Below are 15,334 nucleotides of genomic sequence, written 5' to 3'. Positions count from 1 at the left end.
TGCCTGCTGTCTGGCTGGCCACGATAACAGGCGAGGGCCACCCGACACTGCCTGGAAAATGTATTTGTCTAGTCAAGAGCTTTCAAGACAGCACATGTCAGCACACTGGTGACTGTCCTAACCCTAAGCTGAGCTGCCTGCGGAGGTCACTGGGGAGAAAAGTGAAAGCCACTTCTGTAAGCTAAATGATGCAATGACAGCAGAGCTGCTGGGTCTTCCCATGCTAAAGGCATAACCCTGCAGCAGCATGCACTGGTTTTCTCTTCTGTTCCACTCTGCCGTGTCATCATGCATCTCATAGAGTTTTACCTGTCCAAAGGGCCAGAGGATGCTAATGAATCAGAATCTCTCAAAAATAAATGGATGTCCGTGATACAGAACTAAGAAGTTTTTAGCAGCATCGTTCCACCTCGCTGTCTTTTGTGTTCACCTTTCAGAGATGTGTGGCAAGTCAGAGCAGTGGCACTCTGGATTACATACTGATTGCTGGTCAGATACATATTTTTAAGGCAGTAAATTCACGTTTCAGATTTTTGGGTGTTGCAAACAGTTGTCTGAGGAAAGGTGGGCTTGCTTTTTCCAGGGTCAAAGCTGAGTAGTGCCATTGCAGCGTCGTGTACCAGCTCACATGGACACTGACCATCTTCAGGGCTGTTCTGCTCACTTCCTCCTCTGCTCAACTCATAAAAATTCTTCCTTTGCTGCGAGAGCACGTTTCAGGAATGGACACTTACTTATTCCTTAAGTTACTTGTGTAATAATAAAGGATTCATGCCTTCTCACTTCTACTACTGAAAATCATAGAGATCAGGAAGGAAAATCAGGAAATTAGGTGTGTGCACAGCCTCTATCAGAATGGCAATATTCTGGGGCAGATAAGACCTTCATATGCAGTGACACTGGACTATGCTGGATGACAATGAAATATTTTTACTGCCTTTTGCTGTGATATCTCAGTCCCTTTAAAGATACAAGAAAGCATAACGTCTCTCAACTTGAAATAAATACTGACCTGAGTTGTTGTCATTTACTACTAATTGAATGAACAGAAATTTCTTTTTTCTCTAAATAGTATGCTTGTTCTGATCTATTTAAACCTCTCTTGCCTACCTGCCTATTACCATAATTATCTTCATTATTGCAATGTCTACTTGCAGCATTCAATATGTTCTCCTCCCTGGGGATTGCATTGTAAAATAGGTGCAGCATACACCTTTCTAAATGACCGTTGAAACAGCATACATTAAATTTAATTTGTTTTTAAATCCTGACCTTGCAGCAACAGACCTTAAAAGTCATGTCAATACTTGTTTCATGTAAGATAATTTTCTCTGAAGACATTTATACTTGCTGATTTAACTACATAAAGTAATGGGAAAAAAGGAAAATAACTTGAGGCAAAAATCTTTAGTGACATCTACTGAATTGGCATGTTCAAATATAATATTTTAAAATAAGCATCCTAGAATTAGATGTTGTAGAGATTTTTTGTGTGTATCTTTTCTTTTCCCCCTGCTGTTATACCTGATGCTTGCAGTCATTAATCTTAGCCCTCGAAAGTCATCTCCCGAGAAATTTCTAGATGGTTATTTTGTCTGGTCAATGTTTGTGGAATGTATCAAGAGGGAAAAGAAGAAAGAGAAGAGATAAAACAAAAAGAGAGATTTTGCTGTTAAGTGATTAGAGTCTTGATTCAGGGAGCTCGCTCACTTGTCAACTTCTTTATTAAAATCTATTAATCTTTCCTATGATATTCAAGTTGCATTTTTTCACATTTCTTCCATGGCTTCAACAAAATACTGAACAGCTTTTTTATCATGGTATCTTACTGGAGCTTTTATTTTGGTTTTTTTTGAGATGAAAGATATACAGTAAAACTAATACTGGGATTTATGTGCACAGTTAATGTGCCATCATTTGTTAATTACCATATATTAATTAAGATTGCTGAGGTGAGGGGATAGTGCAAGACTAATCAGTTACTCATTTTGTAACATAAGGAGGGAGCTATAATTTTTTGTTACGGAGAAATAACTTGTTGTCTGCTGGCAAGTTATTAGTATTGTTTTTCCATTATGAGATTGCAATATCATAAATTACCTTGTTTCTCTTCCCTCTGATCCCATCAAAAGGCTGGCACATAGTGATATATCTGCTGCATAGGTGACACTGGGAGGCTTTGTTTGTGAAGAGGAGGAGGGAGATGCCTGATAAATGGCAGCACCTGCGTGACAGAAATGAAAAAGGTAAAAAGGAAAAAAAAAATCAAGGTCAGGCAGAGGATGACTGATGACGAGAATTTCTCTCCCAGTGCTGGAGGCTTGTCAGGTGGATCTGGCAGAGGAGAATGAAAAATGTGAATGTTTTAATTGGTCACAGGATATGAGAGCAATTCACATAGGTGATCAGGAGACTACCAAGGTGATCAGGAAACACAGAAGCCAGTCCCATAGGACGAGGCCAAAAGAATGTGCTGTATCTGTCAAAATGAAAGGTTGGAATGGGAGAATGGGGTTTCTATTGCCACTGTGTCTGTGCTGAGTTAGAGGGGTGAGCAAAATGCCTATTCTGGCACAAGAGCAAACCAGTACGAAATTTTACAGCCTGGGGCCACTTGAGGGGAGAGAGAGTGAGAACAGTGGGAGAGAGTCAAGGTTCAGGGGACGTAGTTTTGTGATGTATGAAGAGAGCTGGCACAGTTTAATCTGGAGAAGGAAAGGCTGAGAAAGTCTAATTGCTGTCTTTGAGGACCTAAAGGAAATTTATAGAGAAGACAGAGCTAGGCTCTTCTCAAGGGTACCCCGTGACAGCATGACAGGCAACAGTCACAAGCTGCAGCAAGAGGAATTACAACTGGTACACAGAAAAAAATGCTTTGAAGCAAGAGTGGTTAAGCAATGGAAAATCAAGCACTGAGGTCAAGAAGCTCTCTTGTATTTAGAATGGATATTATTAAAACAACACAATTAATTAGGTAGGAGGGGGCCTCTAGAGGTCACCTATGCAAGTCTCCTGATGCAAGTTTCTGCATCAAATGAGGCTGGTCGAGGCCTTGTCTAGCTAAAACTTGAAAGTCACCATGGATGCGGATTGCACAACTGCTCTGCCCTTTTCCCAGGATTAACAACCTTACCTGCAAAGATCCTGAATAGGAGGATCCTACTGATTTCAAAGGCAGTTGGACTGTGTCCTAGATAAGGTAGAATATTTGTTTGCCATATTTTTCTGAAGTATCTGTTCTAACAAATTCAACATTTCAGCTGTTCCGTGTTTTTCTTCTGTTATCGAGCTGTGTGACATGTTCCTCTTTGGTGTCACTTCTTATCTAGATAGCAATTTTTCTCCTTTAATTATGGCTTTTCCTTATTTAGTAGAGTTCGTTTGTAGAAATCTTATGCAAATATGAACTGAAAGGTTTTCCTGTCTAATTACAGCTCCATTTAGATGACATTAATATCAGTGGCACTGAGCACTGTCTGAATTAAATACTGAATTTATTTAGCTAATGAAAGATGAAGGACAGATCATTTGTTTTATGGCATGCAACATGGGTGGCTTAGCTGTTGATTCAGAGGACTGAAAGAGAATTTTTCCATCGAGTGTTCACTTCCCTGACATTGTGAAGAGCTCTCTCTTATAATCTCTTTCACAAAATTAACAAGCTCCCACCTTACTTGCCCTCACCGTGTTTTTGAAAAGCACTGTGGGCAAAGAACAGGATTGCACCCAGTGTAGCATAGCATCATACAGCAATTCATCATATATTGAATTTCACAGTGTAGGTGATGTAATACCTGTATTATAAATAAGATGTTTGAATGCAGGTAATCGAGTGTCAAATCAGATGCTTATGGCACTATGAAAAATGACACTTAGAACAGGCATGGATATCAGTCCTCAGTATTCTGATTGATTTAGAAAACCCATCTGTTTATGTTCCACTACTGTTAGTTGATATTCTGAAAATAGTTTCTATTCATTCTCATTTGTGTTTTATTAGATTTCATTTATAACAGTTCTATTGCTTCTCAAGCACCTGTACATTTAGACTTTTTGAAATGTCATTCTAAATAGTCATGTGCTCACCATGGTCACTAAACCCCTTATTTCTATTTATTGTGGAGTAATGAATCTGTAGTCCTACTCTGAGCTAGAGCTTATCCACTGGTGATGTATTGTGCAGTACATTTCCATTTTTATAATAGGTTTTTGAAGCATAGTGCTATTAAAAAGCTGAGCAAAAACCTTTTTGATGGATTATGAGGGGGAATTGAAGGGTTTGCTCAATTCAATAATTGTAAATACAAATATTTAATTGTATTTACATATTATTTAAAACACTAGTGAAAACTGCAACACTGTTGGCAAGACTAAAAAGCAAGACAAAAGCAAGCAGTTTCTGAAAACAGCATTCTGGGCTGTGAGTTGGTTTCTTTGCTCATTTTTACTAGGTTGTATCTCTTTTTGACAAGATAGAGTTCTGTATTCTCTGCATTGAGTGTGTGTCTGATGGGTCCTGGAAGTATCAAGGTGTTTGAAGAGTTGTTTGTTTGTTTTACTATGTTTCTTGTTGGCGTCATGTCTCTGGGCAGACTGTTGCCATCTGCACCTAGGATGTGGCTATGTATTTTATAGGAAGTTAAATATATGTCTGCAAGGGCCTCAAGGCTGTGGATTTGCAATTTGCATCATGATCAGTGAAGTTAGAAGGGAATAACTTTTGGTCACTGCCTGCTTCTCTTGGTCTGACCTACTCTGAGCTTGAAGACCTCCCAGGCATCCTACAAAAGCTAGTTGTGTAACAGATTTGGGCTAGGAGGTGAATGGGATGCCCCTGGCAGCCAGTATATTTCTAGAGCATTTCATTTGCATCATTACCCAGCAGAAGTAAAATGTTGCTTGCATTTTGTTTTTTTGCAAGTGGCTGCTTGGTGAAGTTTATTTGCATAGTGGTGTTTTTGTCACTGGTCAGTTAATTTTAAATCTAATTTGTTTCAGAGAGCTCAGGCCTTTTAAATGAGCTCACTGTTTTCCCATGTTAAATCCAGCTAAAACAGTCTAGAATGAACTGGAGCACTGGCCTATAAAGGAAAGGCTTCACAGCCCATTACTGATCCCCTGAGCCATCTCATCCCCTTTACTCTCATGTAATGTTTGTTTAATGCAAAATTTCCATATAAAGCCAAACAAAATAAAACCCAAAATGCAGAACAGCAGCTCTTTGCCATTCAGATATTAAAATGTGAAGGTAGTGAAAATGAGATTTCCTTTCATAAATACATTACTGACCTGAGGGGTACCCTCACCAGGGAAATGCCACAGTGATGAGAAAAGTCTCATCTCAGAGGAGGAGGTGACTGAACCTCTTTTGGCACCATGGGCTGGAGTCACTGGGGAGTTTTGTTTTCAGCTTCAAGGGAGGGGAGGCCCTTGTGGGAGCCTGTGAGGATTTCTAAAATCAGTGCTCCAGGCCAGGCTGTCACTGTGCATGTTGCCAAGTATATCTGGGCAGGAGTGTGTCACTGTGTGACTGGCTGTGGATTTCTGTGCATAAGGAAGCACATCATTCCATGAGTCACTGCGGATTTCTATGCATGAGTGACTGTTTCTCTGCTCAAATATGAATAAATAACATTCAGAGCCTCCAGTCATTCTAAAAAGGTTTAATCAAGGCTATCAAATAACTGGATTGTCAAAAAACATTCCTTGCTGAATTTATTCATGAGGTTTTAGGGGCTAAAGAAAATTCAGCATCCCAGCAGTTTCTCCTGGGTCGTTTAAAGTTCCCAGAGAGATCAAAGGAAGACCTCTAATTAAGATCTTTGAAAATGTGAAGCCCAAGTGGGATCACTTGTGTGAAAGGTGGAAATGATGCGTTCAGAGTCCTGTGCACATATCCCCTCCTGTGGGATGCTTTCCAGCTCAACAAGTGCCTCTGCAGTCACTGGTGGATCTGTCGAGTTTTGCACAGCATTGGGTGTTGACTGCAGCATCCATCCATCAGCGAGTTGGGGGTTGAAGGTACTTGGCAATGAGGAGAGAGCGTGTAAAATGGGAAAGACAGCCTGAAAATACTTGCTGAAGGTGCTGGGAGAAGGCAAGGGAGAGAATTTCAGAGCTCCCTTGCTGAGGATAAGGTACAGTTACGTGCTTTCCCATGGACCTGCTGAGTCTGGCACTTTGCACAAGACCCTCACCTGGCCTGCCCCTGTGTCCCGCTGCCCCCACTGTCACCTTGGCCTCACCCTACCTCTGCCCTGTGCTAGCACCCGGGGGAACATTTGTGTCACAGCCTCCCCCACTTGCAGGTCTGTCCTTTCAACTCGATCTCTCAGAAGCTGCCCTGCCCCCACCACCACAGTGAGGCACAAATGAAGGCAAATGGGGTGAGTGGGCCGTTCTGTGGATGGATATAAAGACCTTCCAGGAATGCTATGGAGTTAGCAGAGCCTTTCTAAAAGGCTGTTTTTTCCACCACAAAGTTGGTGAGTGAGTCTGAATTTGACCTTGAGAAGGTTTTGAAGAGAATGAGGCAATGGTCCTTGTTAGGGGGTGATGACATTTCTTCATTTCACAGTTGGACAGTAACAAGCATAAGGAGTCTCAGGGAATAGCTGTGCCCTGCATCTCTTAAAGAGCAGTGGAAGCACTGGAAAGGTGTTCTGAAAGAGAGCTAGAGAAATTACACATTCTTCCCTCTTATTAACCCAATCTGCAATTACATCAGACTGTGGCAGCACATTTCTCTCTCAGGGTTTTTCATAGAGGTGTACAGAGAGAAAGAAAGAGAAAACAATTTCTATTTCTGCTCCTTGTTTTTCTCATGTGGAATGTGTTTGGAGAATTGTTTACCTGGGGTGATTGCTTGATTGGATTCTGGTGAGGATTGTTTGAGCCTGATGGCCAATCCAACCCACCTGTGTCTGGACTCTTGAGAGAAGGTCACAAGTTGTGAGTTAGTTAGGTATGGTAGTTAGAAAAAGTAGGTTTGTAGTTTTAGTATCTCCTTTATATAGTATATTAATGAATTATAGCATAGTTATAATAAAGAAATCATTCAGCCTTCTGAGCTGGAGTCAGACATCATCATTCTTCCCACTGGGTTCGCCTGCATTTTACAATATTCAGCCTCAACAGTTGCTCTTCAGCCTGGTGGTGAGTTCATCCAAATGGGTAGGTATCTAGCAGATAGCCTTGTTTACATCTGACATGAAGTGGATGTAAAGTTTGGAGTGATTTAATTGCTACTTTAGCCTCGCCATGTAGCAATGCCTGCCAGAGGAATACAACAAATGCAATGTGACACAGCCCATCTAAGAACAGAGCTGGAGGTGAAGTGCTAAAATAAAAGCAGTTATTGAAAGCTAGTCAATTATTATCCTCAGAGAGTTTGTTTCCCTATCTCTGTTGTGCAGCTACATCTCTAGTGGAGCAGTTGCAGCTCATAAATAGGAAGTGGGAGTACTACAGAAATCCTTGGGAAAGAAGGATGCAGAGATAAATGCAGGCAAACATGAAATACAATTATCCAGCTTGGAAATGGGTTGCTACACAGTTCTTATTGCCTTTCCTTTGGGGAATTTTGCTGACACAGACTTTCCACTTTCATCCTGTGATAGAAGATGGCACCTCCCATAGTCCCATACACATTAGTAACCCTCAAAAGCTTTTGTTCACTGTGAACTGAAAGACAACATCCTTGCTGCCTACTTGATCACTGACAGGCAAGGCTGCGAGGTGTTCCCTGGTGGAGGCTTGTTGGCAACTGATCGATAACGCAAAGCCTCTTGGCCAGCCCTGGGTAATCCTGAAGTGCCTGCCCTGTAGTCTGGCTCTTACAGGGCAGGCTGTAGAGATGTCCTGGCTGGGCAGATGCTGGAGCTGCTGGTGGCTGTGACATGTCTCTTGGCCCTGGTTTCTGTCCTGAGCTTGTGGGAGCTGGCTGTTACCTTGTTTCTGGTCCTTGGAGATACGGCCCTGCTCCAGCCCCGTGGCCCTAACAAGCGAAACTTGAGATGAGCTGAGATTTGTTGCACAGTTTAAGGTTGGCATTTCAATCCCCTCTCACATATCACAGGGTTGTCGTCCCTGGTCCCTTGTTGGTCAGACTTGTTGGCCTGTACACCTAATCATTTTTCTATGTTTTTGTCACTTGCCTTTCCTGTTGCAGCTTTTCATGCCTTTCATGCTGATTTCAGAGCTGCTTCCTACAAATGGGAGAAAAAGTAAAATTGCAGTTCTTATTATGCCAGAAATTCAAATTGCTACATATGTCAGTATTATTTTGCTTTGAAATAGGATCTCATTCAGCAAAATAAAACTGTGAGAGGAGGAGGAGGAGCAGGAGGGAAGAGAAGGAGGTCCCAGGAATATTCTGGATGGTTTAGTGCAGTATGGCTGTATGAGTAATGAAAGCTGGCATACTGGTATAACCTGTAGGCATTAATAGAATATCTGGGCATATGCATTATATTATTTAGCACACAAAGGTCATTTGATGGAAGATATGAAATCTTACATTAAGGCTCACATTCGGTATAAGAATTAAGGGAATTTTGCCTGCATAAAGTATGTTGCAGTTTTCATGGGAAATACAATAGAGATGTAAAACAATTCGAGTTGTTTTTTTTTTTTACTCTACAGAAGGTAGCCATAATAATTTTGAACATTTTAGATGGTATATTTTTATCACTTTCCTCTAGATACAGCATAAAAATGGATTTTGTCAGGCCTAGTAATATAGTTTGAATATTCAGAGTGGTTGAACATTGGACTATGATTTATGTAATATTAAAAAAATAACTTTCTCCATGAGCAGAAAGTCATCTATTTGATTGAGCTAGTCAGTATATTGCACTGTCCAGGTGTAAGCCACAGTACAGTGATTTCCTTGTACAGTGTGTGTATGCAATTATTAAGAATATTTAAGGTATTTTGTCTTTATTCCCCCAACAGAATTCTTTTTTCAGTTTGACTGTTTCTCTAATGTTAATTAACAGCAACGCTGGTAAGAAAAAGTAAGATGAGGACAGTTGTGGATAAAATGTGAAGGAAATATTAATTGTGGGATTTTTTATTTAAAGTACAGTGACAAATATACTCTATAGCTAAAAAAATTGGCATGTAATATATCCATGAAATCACTGAATTGGATTTCTTCCCTTTTGCAGTATTTGTCCTGCAAACTTTTAGTATTTCAATAAATTGTAGCTACTTATGAGGATAGTCTGCCACTGGTGCTAATTGAATGTTCCTGGATTGTTAGGTCTGATCTGTGAGGAGGTTTCCATGGTGATATCCACAGATGATACTATGGCCACTAGAACAATTTCTTTGTGCTGATGTGACTCTCAAGTGCCTGTCTAGCTGAGGATGACATCCCAGCTTGGCTGAAAATCAGTAGGAGTTTGCTGTTGACTTTAGTGAATTTGGTGTTGTCTCTGTTGTGACTGGGTCTGGAAACTGCTCTGGAATCATACAGGTCCCAAGTGAAGGCAGTCTGTAGTCAGGATAATACTTCTGGTTTAAATTGTTCACTGTGTTGCTTGAAACCAAGTGGAATTTACTGGCATTCAAACCCACCCCCAGACTGACCATGCCTCCACACTAAATAAGTTATGCAAGCCATTTCCCTCACAACTCAAGCCCTCTGGGATAATTTGATTCCATTGCTTCGAATGGAGTGGGATGATATGGCATAAGGGATCATGAAAATACAGAAGATGGTTCTCTTTCAAAGAACTTGCATCTGGATATGGATGGGCTTCTGAGAATGATTGGGAAAGAAGAAGGAAAGGAGAATTGGCAGTGATCAAAGCAAATCAGTTGCCTGGCTACGTTGAGATTGATGTGTTACCAGCTGAATAATTGGCACTGGTTTTAAAGAGGCTTTTGAAGGAAGACAAAAGGATTTGCTCTTCTGTGTGAAGCAGGTGGAAGAAAGTGTGGCAGTGCTTTTTGGGAATTGAGTGGGCAGAGGGTATCACTGTGGGCGAGGATGCAGCAATGGCAAGCTTGAGAGGGATTGCAGTGCCCATTTTAAGGGACAGTTGGAGGCAAAAGTATGGCATGAACAACAAGGAAAAGCTAGTGGATGAATATTTAGAAAGGGATGAAGAGGGCCAAGATATGATTATCTCATTTTAACAGTACTCTGAATTGCCCTAAAAATAGCAAGTGCCAGGACAAGACATAAGGAAGCTGATGAGATGGGTGAAGGAAGCTACATAAGATGGGTGAAGTTCCTGTTACAACATGAGATGGGTTCCTAGATAAGACTTTTAATGTACAAGCGTGGTTATGAAAGTCTGTAATTTTCAAGAGATTTTGTGAAAAGAAATAGCAAGTTTTAGAAGTAATCAGGGTTAGAGAATCTTTGGAGTATAAAACAGTTTCCAAGCTTTTCTACCTCCTTATTCCAGTGAGACAGTCTTGGATCAGGTAACAATAGAAAATAAGCATTTTTGTAATATTTCAACTGTTTTTTTAAGTTAGTAACAGGACAAGGGACAAGACTGTTGAAGGTCCAAAGATCTCTTAAGGACGCATGTGAACTGTGATTTTTACTATCTCTTCTCTGGGACTGATAAGTAGCCATTTCTCCTAGCAAGAAAAATGTCCCAAATAATATCCCCTTCCTTGAACCTTGTGTTAAAGTTGAACTATGAACAAGTGGAAAGGTTCAAGAAAGAAATTTGAGGAAAGTGAGAAAAGACGTATTAAAGGTACATATTTTTTAAAGCCACTTTGAATTTACTACAGAAACTTTTTTTTTTTTTTAATGAAGAAAGCAAAACAATTTTAGTTGTGTCCACTTTATGTTCAGTTCTGTAACTCCTGAAAATACTGAGTAAATGCAGTACACTTGTGAAGACAGCTTTCCTCCTGGCCTGCAGAGAAAGGGTTCTCATGGACCAAGGATGACCTCTTGTGGTTAGTTCTCTAGTAGAGATTCAGGCTTGGCCCATGTCTAAAAGAGTATGGATATTTATTAAATGAGGGAGAGTCACAACATGCACTAACTATTCCTATAGCAATCCTTTATTTAAGTGGGGAGCATGAACATTTTGCCTCTTTGCTGGAACTTCACTCATGTTGAGCTTAATGTTCCAAGCTGAAATGGCACCTTTTTTTTTTTTTAATAATCCATAAAAATGAAACAAAAAAAAGCAAATAAACTTTGTGTATTTAAAGCCTTCCAAGTAAATGTTCCTATCAGTCTAAATGGATACAATGCAGAAGTTGTGGCACTGTGCTGGGATACAGGAAAGTACCATATTTTCACTGTTTATGCTGAAGTAGGGACTAAATATTCCTCATCAGCTGGAGAAAAATGTATTTCTAAAATGTCTTGCTTATAAGTAATCTAATTTGCTTTCACACTGGTTGGTGTTTTCAATACTTTGTACTGACAATGTTATTTTCAAGTTACCACTACCTCTAGTCATGTAAAAACTTGTACTATTTAAGTTTGCATTGTTTATGTTCAACTGTGGTCTGGAAGTTCAAAATCTATTGACTGACCTGCTTGTGCGTTTGAGAGAGGAAACAATTTGGTTTTTGTAGAGCACCAAAATCTTTGCTAGACCTCCTTTATGCCTCTGCTAGGTAGTGCAGAATGCTGTGAAGTGTGATATGCAAGAAGCCCTCAGTGCCTGTGGACAGACCTAACATTTGTAACATTGTTCTCTTTGGGTATGCGATGCCAACGTTACTGTAAAATCTGTATCTTGAAGATTGGGAAGTCAACAAAAAAAAAAAAAAAGTCTAATATCAGTATATCAGCGAAGGAGCACATCTAAACTTCTCAATAACCTTGGGAAGAAAGGCTTGATTAGAAACAGAGAGACTTCATTACCATGAGATGTCACTGTAACTGAGAGTCTTGGAAAACTCAGAGACTGCAGTGTGAGGCATCTCAGGGCCGTGTTTTCCTGATGGTTGATGTTAGCACAAAGCAAACATCTTGTGCTTTGCTATCTAAGCCAGTAATTTCTGGCAGGCAGTGTAGTATGAGCTGGAGGCAGTGATGGGAGGACAAATCAAGTGTATCCTTGTGCTTTACTTCATGGTTTGACACTGGCCAAATTCCATGTACCCACGAAAGCCATTTTCTCACTCTCCCCTGCCACAGCTGGGCAGAAGAGAGGAAAAAAAAATAACAATGGGTTCATGAGTTGAGGTGAGGACTGGGAAAAAACACTCCAAGGGCAAAACAGGCTCAGCTTAGAAGTGCAAAGTGAATTTATTACTAACAGAGAGGAGAATAATGAGAAGTAAAATAAGCCCTTAAAACCAATACAGCTACCTATCAGGTACCACAGGCTGTCTTAAAAGCTTTAAATATAAATAATGATGTAAATAACCAACTAAATAAATGAAGTTTTTTATATGCTTACAGAGGAGGTAGAGCATTTTCTTTTTGGGGTCCCTTCCCTTCTGCTTTAAAAAAGAGATGGAAGATGCTCCAAGAGAGGCCACTTACCCAGAAGACCTTTCAGCAACGTGAAAGGTGCCCAACTGATCTCCCATTCTTCAAAGATGATTATGATGATGATAAAAAAAATAATTGCTACTATAATTATTAAAAACAGAACACAAGTGTTTCTATATACCTCTGTAAAAATTGCATGCACACACATGTTTCAAATCACAGGATCTTCCACCACTCTCAAGAATGGAAAGTAATATTTCTCAGACACAGCCTTCCTTCCCTTCTGTAGTGCAAAGCCCTGACTTGCCCCCACATGGTGAGGAGAGGAAGCTGGAGGCTTCTCCTGTCTCAAGGTGGAGAGAAAGTCCCTGCTCTTTCTTTGATTTCTCTGGATGCCCTAACAAGCTAAAGGTATGAGAACTTCATGAAAAATAATCACAGCCTTTTGTCTTCAAAAACTTGCCTAAAATCTGATTTTCTAAAAGCCAGAAGGCTTGACATTTGGTAAATATGGCAAAATATTTCTCTTAGGCCTCTCTGGACTATTTGGAAGCAAGAAAGCATCTGGGGAAAAAACTTTTTGATGGCTTACATGTGGCAGTACTAAACCAAGCACTCTTTTTGTTTAGAATTGAAGTATTTGAGGTAAAGAAACCAGAACAAGGCTATGCTGTGACTGGAGAAAAGAACATTCATTTTTTACTAAATGCATGCTTTGCATTGTCATCAAAATACAGGCAGGGCAGCTTTGCTACCTACTGAAATATTTTGCTAGTTTTTATTGATGTTATGGATAGAAGGAAGAAAGTGATTTATAGAGGAAGTAAGTTTTTCTATATTCATGGGTAGCTTAGGAGTCAACTAATGAATTTCTACAAACTTACTTTGAAGATCAAAAATTAGTTTGTAAAGTTTGAGAAGCATAATGAAATATAAACCTCTATATACATTCTTGAAATACAAACAAGTTGAAAATTTACCTTTTTTTCCTCCTAATTTCTCATAAAACATGGAGCTAGGAATGATACCTGATAATAAAAACAATGTTAACAATTAAAATGTTAATAACATCATTAGCGTTGCAGGAAATCTGAGGAGGTGATCATAATGGACTCTCTTACAGGAACCCTAATTAGTCATTGCTATCTGTAGCAAAAAACAAACAAACCCTTACTGACTCCAGAAAAGCCTTTTCTTCTCCCAAGACAATGCTATAATAAACCATTACATTGACTCGTATGACAACAAAACTTTTAGTCTCTTCACAAAAAGCAGCTTTTAGACAACATATTGACTAAGGCATACGCCAAGTAAAGGTGTAATGTAATAAAGGGATTTCAGCAATTTAATTTTCTGTCAGACAAGCAGCAATGTTATTGCAAACTGCTGTGCTCAGTCTTTTGTTCAAAAAAAAAAAAAAAAAAAAGGTCCACATCAGAGATTAGGACTAGAACTTGATGAACAAACTTCCTCAAATTATTTTTTTTTTGCTAAAAGTGTACTTATAAATCATTCATCAGTTCTTCCCCTGCATGGGCCATTTCTCTGTCACTCCAGCATGGCCATTTCTTTGTCACTGCAATTGTAGTGATAAACAGTTTATAAATGTATGAGGTAAGAGGATGCAATACAATGCAATGTCTGAAGTATTTGAGTGATGAGTTCAGAACACTTACTTTTGAAAACTAGCCTTACAGGAGGACAGAAATCTAAAGCACAAAGGGGATGAGAAGAGGTAATAGCCCAAAATTTTAAATCTGAGCTCTGTCAATTTTTTAAGTAAACACTCTGTATCCTTTTTCCTTTAATTCAGTTCAAAGACTCGATAGGCTGTAGTCTGAGCTGCAGTCCAGGTAACAAATACTCTTCCTCTTGATTTAAGAAAGATCCAAGGAAGGAAATAAGAAAATGAGACAGCAAAATCCTAGGCTCTCTTTTTTTTTCATGGGCTTGGCATCCCTAGGATTCAGTGCAATTTTCATTCAAACTGGTGGTAAAAATACCATTTGAAGCAGAATTTAATATCTAGTTATGAAAGTGCTTCCCTTGAGCAGTAGCACTGCTTCTAAGAACCTGTTCAGTCACAGCTTTCAGCAGAAAACCATCTTAAGTAGCATATGTAGGAACATCATAAGCTATGCTTAATGTGCCACAGTGTTTTGGCCATAACCTACAGATATGAGAGTCTGGAAGTACAGAGCTTGTAAAACTCTCTGTGACAGCACTGTCTGATGTCTTCTAATAATGCTATTTATGCTATTTTTAGGGGAAGGAAAGGAAAGAAATATCCTGACGACCTTTAAAGCTAAATTTGGATATGGACAAAGGGGATTTCCTGGATCATCTAGTCCAAACCTTGCTATTGAATGCCATCATTTAATAATTCCTTCACATCGGTTTATCATGTCTTCTTTAATTCCAGTTAGGTAATGAGAAAATTACACAGTTCTGTTAATTAAAAGCTTTCCTCTTTTTATTTTCTTTTATATTCATTTATATATGATCAACTTGCAGTCTTTTTCCTATGGGCCAAATCCTAAGTTGCTGTTTTCCTTCCACTGCATTTAGCTTTCCTGATATACCAACAGAGACCATCAAATCCTGTTTGGTTTTCCCCTTGTTGCCAGGCTTTTAACTTTCTCATAAATAATTCTTTACTCCCTTGGTCTCTCAGATGCCCTTTTCTGCATCTTCTACAAGGGCAGCTCCAGGTGGGTTTTCTTGAGGCATCACATGAAAAGGTTTGTATGCCCCCCCATCACTGCTGATCCTATCTGCTAATGCATTTTAAGGCCACATTTGAAGGGGGAGGGGGTGTTAATGGGACCTTTGTGACACTGTCGTCTTCATGAACCACTATCCCAAGCAAGAAGCTTCCAGTTAAGAGCAGAAATATGTCTT

The sequence above is a fragment of the Vidua chalybeata genome, chromosome 4 (genome assembly GCF_026979565.1).
Source record: "Vidua chalybeata isolate OUT-0048 chromosome 4, bVidCha1 merged haplotype, whole genome shotgun sequence".
Taxonomy (NCBI): Eukaryota; Metazoa; Chordata; class Aves; order Passeriformes; family Viduidae; genus Vidua; species Vidua chalybeata.
This window is presented reverse-complemented; position numbering follows the sequence as displayed.